Raw genomic sequence first — 7288 nt, forward strand, 5'->3', positions numbered from 1 at the left:
CTGTGCAGGTATGTGTAACGTTCTCAGCAGCGAGGCATGATAGTGAATTGCAAATGCACGTACGTACCAAAAATGTGTTTCGTACGTACAAAATGTGTTTCGTACGTACCAAAAATGTGTTTCGTGCGTACAAAATGTGTTTCGTGCGTACAAAACAGTCCTCGCGCACGCTTGCTACGTCTCTCCTCAACACGTACGAAACTTTGATTTACGCTTGCGATGCAAGGGTCGAGGCGTAATATTTGTGCCACAATTCTTAACCAATCAGGAGTCGGACAGGAGAGCAAATCCTGATTGGCTGTTTAATATCCAATCAGGCAGAACTTTGACAACGTGTCGTCACGCCGCGTTGCATCATGGGCGCTTCTTCGATTTTTTTTTTTTTTTTTTTTTTTTTTTTACTAGCACTCGGTGCTTTCCTGTTTGTATTTTATCTGCATTTCTGCTGACTTTTATTTACTTAACAAAAGTTTTGTTATATTACGGGGTGAAGCAGCTCCCAACTGCTTTCTTGCTTAGCGGAAGACAAGTTTTAGCCCTCATGGGACCGTTGGATGACCGTTGGGGGGGACGCTAACTTCCGAATCGAAGACTACATTTTCATAACGGTAAGTAGCATCTTTTAACTTGGCCACACACAGGCTTCCAAGACAATCAAAATTGTATGTAATAGTTACATACACGACATTGGCAATGGATGTGCATAGTTATGATGAAGAAAAAAAAATCGCCACCCCCTTTCTTTATTTTCTTATGCATTTTTAGTGCCTAGTGCCACCAAATGTATATCGTGTAACTAACAGACAGAAAAAAACATTGAATGTCCAAAAGCACTGTTAACACAATGCCATAGTTACTGATTTGTAAGTACGCTAGTGATATTGATTAGAAAATCGTGGAAAATTACGAGATATCAGCTCTTGAATTCAATTCACGAGTTAATTTTGTTGTCATTACCTGTATACTTGTGCACATAAATGCCATCTCAAACAAATCACTAAAGCAGCCTTTTACCACCTAAAAGACTTCGACCGAAGGGTTGCATGCTCCATACCAGAAGAACCTGACTCATGCTTTTATTTCCAGTAGACTTGATTATTGCAAAGGTCTTCTGACTGTTCTCCCTCAAAAGAGCTTCACATTATAGCTGCAGAGGTTATGAAGTGGTTACCCTTAGTTGTACTAGACATTTACCATGAACAAGAAACTGTAGAAACATGGATGGTCACATTTTTTTCCCATAACTACATGAAGAGGGATGGATATGATTGTTTCACGTTTTACAATTAATAACCTTGAGCTTTTGTTTGTTTCCAATTTACCAGGTAAACCAATCCAGATTGGGCATCGTTTCTATATCCGGGTCACAGTCATCAATACGATGTCTAAGGATAGAGAGTACAGCTGAGATGGATGGGACGGCGATGGATGGCTCCACAATAGCAGTCTACCATGCCTACTGTGTGTAAAACTTGAAATAAAAACTGCAAAGATGCACTGTAACTGAGGACGATTCATTTGATTTAAAAACAAAATGTACAGTTTGCTGTTTGTTGATCGATAATGCATCATTAAGTGTCAATTACAAATACAATGTGTAATATATTTTCATCTGTGGAACCTCTTGGGTCTTGCATTCTCAATACATCATCGTGAGTACAGTACTCTGAGGTCTTCTTGGTCAATGATGGGCAAATGTGCAGTGTGTGCACTTCCGCACTTTAATCTTGAAACCATAAATGTGTCATGTACTGCATTGGCACTGTACCTGCAATAGTATTTTGGTTATTGTTTACAGGTTGTTCCGAATACAGTGTGTGTGACACTTTTTATTTTTCTAATTGTCAATGATACTGTTTGCAAGACACATTTAAATAAGTTCAGTAAAAGTGTCGACAACTTACAGGAGAAAAAATATTTTAAAAATGTTTGATTTGGTATGCTTCAAAACAGGCCATTACAACTATTCGAACTTCAAATTATGATAGTCCAATGTTAATGGCATTCTTCAGGAGCTCTTGATTTCTCTGCTGTCAAGCTCAAGCTTCACGTTCTGACTCTTCCTACAGACATTTTAATGACTAAGTCAAATTGGTCTCATCAGCTGGCTCAAAAACGTCAGGAATTAGGGCTGCAAAAAATTGGAAAATCATGCAATACGCGATTTTGCTGAATATAGCAATAGATATTGCAATATTTAATATGGATCTAAAAAAATGACTGATGATGATTTTATTATCTAATGAACAAATTATATTTCTCATGCAGTAAAATGTATTCAGAGTTATTTAATTGTAATGACTTCAATAATGTTCAACTAGTGGATGGTGGTGCACATTTTAGCAAGTGGCTGACTGGTCAAATTCAGATAAAAGCAAAAAATTCCATATGAAACTTATTGCATGTCTGTTATATGCATATTGCATGGGCCAATAGCGCGATATCAATATTTTTTCCACTCCACTTCATCTTCTGCTTCTCGTGGTGTTTTTGACACTTCTGTTGTGGTGTCATCAGGTGCATTCTGGGTCCTTTGTCATCTTTGTTGCCTGGTAATAAAAACAAAACCCAAGGTTAGCGCTCAGATTTTTAATTGTCTATATGTTGTTATGGAAAAATGACAAGATCAACCATGTTTCTCACATTAGTAAAACAATTATTTTGGGCAAACATGTTTATTTCAACAGCTGCTAGTCATGGTGTATGGTTGTCTTGTCACCAAAATGAATTCAATTCTTACGTCAATAACTATGGCATTGGACTGTCAAACACAGTGCTCTTATGTATTCAATGTTTTCTGTTATTCACGATATACCTTTAGTGGTACCAGGCACTAATTACTAAAGAAAAATGGATGGTCTAACATTTTCTTTTCTACTTCTTATACAACGCCACTCATGATGGCATGCATTGTTTAAGATTGTAATGATAGTAGCACAATCAAAAGAGGACAAAACTATAGGATTTACTGACTTAAATACAGTACAGTATTTTGTAACTTACCATAATGAAAACGTAAGTAGCAGGTTAGCCTCTTCTCTTTTTTTTTCTTCTATTTTATGCCGTCATCCAACATCACCATGAGCGCTAAAACTTGTTTTCCCTCCTTCTTCCGCTAAGCAGGAAAGCAGTTAGGAGCTGATTCATCCCGTAACATAACAAAACTTCGATTAAGTAAATAAAAATCAGCAGAAATACAGACAAAAAGTCAAACAGGAAAGGACCGAGTGCTTGTTTAAAAAAAAAAAAAAAAAAAAGAAAAATCGAAGAAGCGCCCATGATGCAACGCAGCGTGACGACACGTTGTCAAAGTTCTGCCTGATTGGATATTAAACAGCCAAGCAGGATTTGCTTTCCTGTCCGACTCCTGATTGGTTAAGAATTGTGGCACAAATATCACGCCTCGACCCTTGCATCGCAAGCGTAAATCAAAGTTTCGTACGTGTTGAGGAGAGACGAAGCAAGCGTGCGCGAGGACTGTTTTGTACGCACGAAACACATTTTGTACGTACGAAACACATTTTTGGTACGTACGAAACACATTTTGTACGTACGAAACACATTTTGTACGTACGAAACACATTTTGTTACGCACGGAATTGTGGCACAAATCTAACGCCATAAATTATCGTTGTTTCTTTCTGCGGACATCCCGAGCTCAACATGTCAAGCTAACACTACCGGGACCAAAACAAACAGGCAGGGTGGTGAACGACGAACTTGCGGCACGGGATAGTGTGTGCGCGCACGCGTCACAGCGAGTGTCAACATGCACAGTAGTTGGCTATCGAGTCCTCTCGGTGCACTTGTATGTCCCGGTGTGTATGGCGTTAGATTTGTGCCACAATTCCGTGCGTAACAAAATGTGTTTCGTACGTACAAAATGTGTTTCGTACGTACCAAAAATGTGTTTCGTACGTACAAAATGTGTTTCGTGCGTACAAAACCGTCCTCGCGCACGCTTGCTACGTCTCTCCTCAACACGTACGAAACTTTGATTTACGCTTGCGATGCAAGGGTCGAGGCGTAATATTTGTGCCACAATTCTTAACCAATCAGGAGTCGGACAGGAGAGCAAATCCTGATTGGCTGTTTAATATCCAATCAGGCAAAACTTTGACAACGTGTCGTCACGCCGCGTTGCATCATGGGCGCTTCTTCGATTTTTTTTTTGGTTTTGTTTTGTTTACTAGCACTCGGTGCTTTCCTGTTTGTATTTTATCTGCATTTCTGCTGACTTTTATTTACTTAACAAAAGTTTTGTTATATTACGGGGTGAAGCAGCTCCCAACTGCTTTCCTGCTTAGCGGAAGACAAGTTTTAGCCCTCATGGGACCGTTGGATGACCGTTGGGGGGGACGCTAACTTCCGAATCGAAGACTACTTTCAACATTTTCATAACGGTAAGTAGCATAAAAATAGCATCTTTTAACTTGGCCACTATCACACACAGGCTTCCAAGACAATCAAAATTGTACGTAATAGTTACATACACGACATTGGCAATGGATGTGCATAGTTCTGATGAAGAAAAAAAAATCGCCACCCCCTTTCTTTATTTTCTTATGCATTTTTAGTGCCTATAGTGCCACCAAATGTATATCGTGTAACTAACAGACAGAAAAAAACATGGAATGTCCAAAAGCACTGTTAACACAATGCCATAGTTACTGATTTTTAAGTACGTTAGTGATATTGATTAGAAAATCGTGGAAAATTACGAGATATCAGCTCTTGAATTCAATTCACGAGTTAATTTTGTTGTCATTACCTGTATACTTGTGCACATAAATGCCATCTCAAACAAATCACTAAAGCAGCCTTTTACCACCTAAAAGACTTCGACCGAAGGGTTGCATGCTCCATACCAGAAGAACCTGACTCATGCTTTTATTTCCAGTAGACTTGATTATTGCAAAGGTCTTCTGACTGTTCTCCCTCAAAAGAGCATCATATTATAGCTGCAGAGGTTATGAAGTGGTTACCCTTAGTTGTACTAGACATTTAACATGAACAAGAAACTGTAGAAACATGGATGGTCACATTGTTTTCCCATAACTACATGAAGATGGATGGATATGATTGTTTCACGTTTTACAATTAATAACCTTGAGCTTTTGTTTGTTTCCAATTTACCAGGTAAACCAATCCAGATTGCGCATCGTTTCTATATCCGGGTCACAGTCATCAATAAGATGTCTAAGGATAGAGAGTACAGCTGAGATGGATGGGACGGCGATGGATGGCTCCACAATAGCAGTCTACCATGCCTACTGTGTGTAAAACTTGAAATAAAAACTGCAAAGATGCACTGTAACTGAGGACGATTCATTTGATTTAAAAACAAAATGTACAGTTTGCTGTTTGTTGATCGATAATGCATCATTAAGTGTCAATTACAAATACAATGTGTAATATATTTTCATCTGTGGAACCTCTTGGGTCTTGCATTCTCAATACATCATCGTGAGTACAGTACTCTGAGGTCTTCTTGGTCAATGATGGGCAAATGTGCAGTGTGTGCACTTCCGCACTTTAATCTTGAAACCATAAATGTGTCATGTACTGCATTGACACTGTACCTGCAATAGTATTTTGGTTATTGTTTACAGGTTGTTCCGAATACAGTGTGTGTGACACTTTTTATTTTTCTAATTGTCAATGATACTGTTTGCAAGACACATTTAAATAAGTTCAGTAAAAGTGTCGACAACTTACAGGAGAAAAAATATTTTAAAAATGTTTGATTTGGTATGCTGCAAAACAGGCCATTACAACTATTCGAACTTCAAATTATGATAGTCCAATGTTAATGTTGTCATTCTTCAGGAGCGCTTGATTTCTCTGCTGTCAAGCTCAAGCTTCACGTTCTGACTCTTCCTACAGACATTTTAATGACTAAGTCAAATTGGTCTCATCAGCTGGCTCAAAAACGTCAGGAATTAGGGCTGCACAAAATTGGAAAATCATGCAATACGCGATTTTGCTGAATATAGCAATAGATATTGCAATATTTAATATGGATCTAAAGAAATGACTGATGATGATTTTATTATCTAATGAACAAATTATATTTCTCATGCAGTAAAATGTATTCAGAGTTATTTAATTGTAATGACTTCAATAATGTTCAACTAGTGGATGGTGGTGCACATTTTAGCAAGTGGCTGACTGGTCAAATTCAGATAAAAGCAAAAAATTCCATATGAAACTTATTACATGTCTGTTATATGCATATTGCATGGGCCAATAGCGCGATATCAATATTTTTTCCACTCCACTTCTTCATCTTCTGCTTCTCGTGGTGTTTTTGACACTTCTGTTGTGGTGTCATCAGGTGCATTCTGGGTCCTTTGTCATCTTTGTTGCCTGGTAATAAAAACAAAACCCAAGGTTAGCGCTCAGATTTTTAATTGTCTATCTGTTGTTATGGAAAAATGACAAGATCAACCATGTTTCTCACATTAGTAAAACAATTATTTTGGGCAAACATGTTTATTTCAACAGCTGCTAGTCATGGTGTATGGTTGTCTTGTAACCAAAATGAATTCAATTCTTACGTCAATAACTATGGCATTGGACTGCCAAACACAGTGCTCTTATGTATTCAATGTTTTCTGTTATTCACGATATACCTTTAGTGGTACCAGGCACTAATTACTAAAGAAAAATGGATGGTCTAACATTTTCTTTTCTACTTCTTATACAACGCCACTCATGATGGCATGCATTGTTTAAGATTGTAATGATAGTAGCACGATCAAAAGAGGACAAAACTATAGGATTTACTGACTTAAATACAGTACAGTATTTTGTAACTTACCATAATGAAAACGTAAGTAGCAGGTTAGCCTCTTCTCTTTTTTTTTCTACTATTTTATGCCGTCATCCAACATCACCATGAGCGCTAAAACTTGTTTTCCCTCCTTCTTCCGCTAAGCAGGAAAGCAGTTAGGAGCTGATTCATCCCGTAACATAACAAAACTTCTATTAAGTAAATAAAAGTCAGCAGAAATACAGACAAAAATTCTAACAGGAAAGGACCGAGTGCTTGTTTAAAAAAAAAATAAAAAAATCGAAGAAGCGCCCATGATGCAACGCGGCGTGACGACACGTTGTCAAAATTCTGCCTGATTGGATATTAAACAGCCAATCAGGATTTGCTTTCCTGTCCGACTCCTGATTGGTTAAGAATTGTGGCACAAATATCACGCCTCGACCCTTGCATCGCAAGCGTAAATCAAAGTTTCGTACGTGTTGAGGAGAGACGAAGCAAGCGTGCGCGAGG

The 7288-nt window shown here is 38.1% G+C and overlaps 3 long non-coding RNA genes across 3 annotated transcripts; 2 read left to right on the forward strand and 1 right to left on the reverse strand.

Moving 5' to 3' along the window:
- Nucleotides 1-393: 393 nt before the first annotated feature.
- On the forward strand, nucleotides 394-1620 carry LOC144024362 (uncharacterized). The gene is made up of 2 exons (XR_013284746.1): nucleotides 394-608; nucleotides 1326-1620. It is a non-coding gene; the product is annotated as an uncharacterized LOC144024362 (long non-coding RNA).
- Nucleotides 1621-4180: 2560 nt separating this feature from the next.
- Nucleotides 4181-5478, forward strand: LOC144024361 (uncharacterized). The gene is made up of 2 exons (XR_013284745.1): nucleotides 4181-4403; nucleotides 5140-5478. It is a non-coding gene; the product is annotated as an uncharacterized LOC144024361 (long non-coding RNA).
- Nucleotides 5479-5981: 503 nt separating this feature from the next.
- LOC144024363 (uncharacterized) lies at nucleotides 5982-6874 on the reverse strand. The gene is made up of 2 exons (XR_013284747.1): nucleotides 6824-6874; nucleotides 5982-6369 (listed from the first exon to the last, which is right to left on the reverse strand). It is a non-coding gene; the product is annotated as an uncharacterized LOC144024363 (long non-coding RNA).
- Nucleotides 6875-7288: the final 414 nt, after the last annotated feature.

This window comes from Festucalex cinctus, chromosome 8, assembly GCF_051991245.1.
Source record: "Festucalex cinctus isolate MCC-2025b chromosome 8, RoL_Fcin_1.0, whole genome shotgun sequence".
In the NCBI taxonomy this organism is placed as follows: domain Eukaryota; kingdom Metazoa; phylum Chordata; class Actinopteri; order Syngnathiformes; family Syngnathidae; genus Festucalex; species Festucalex cinctus.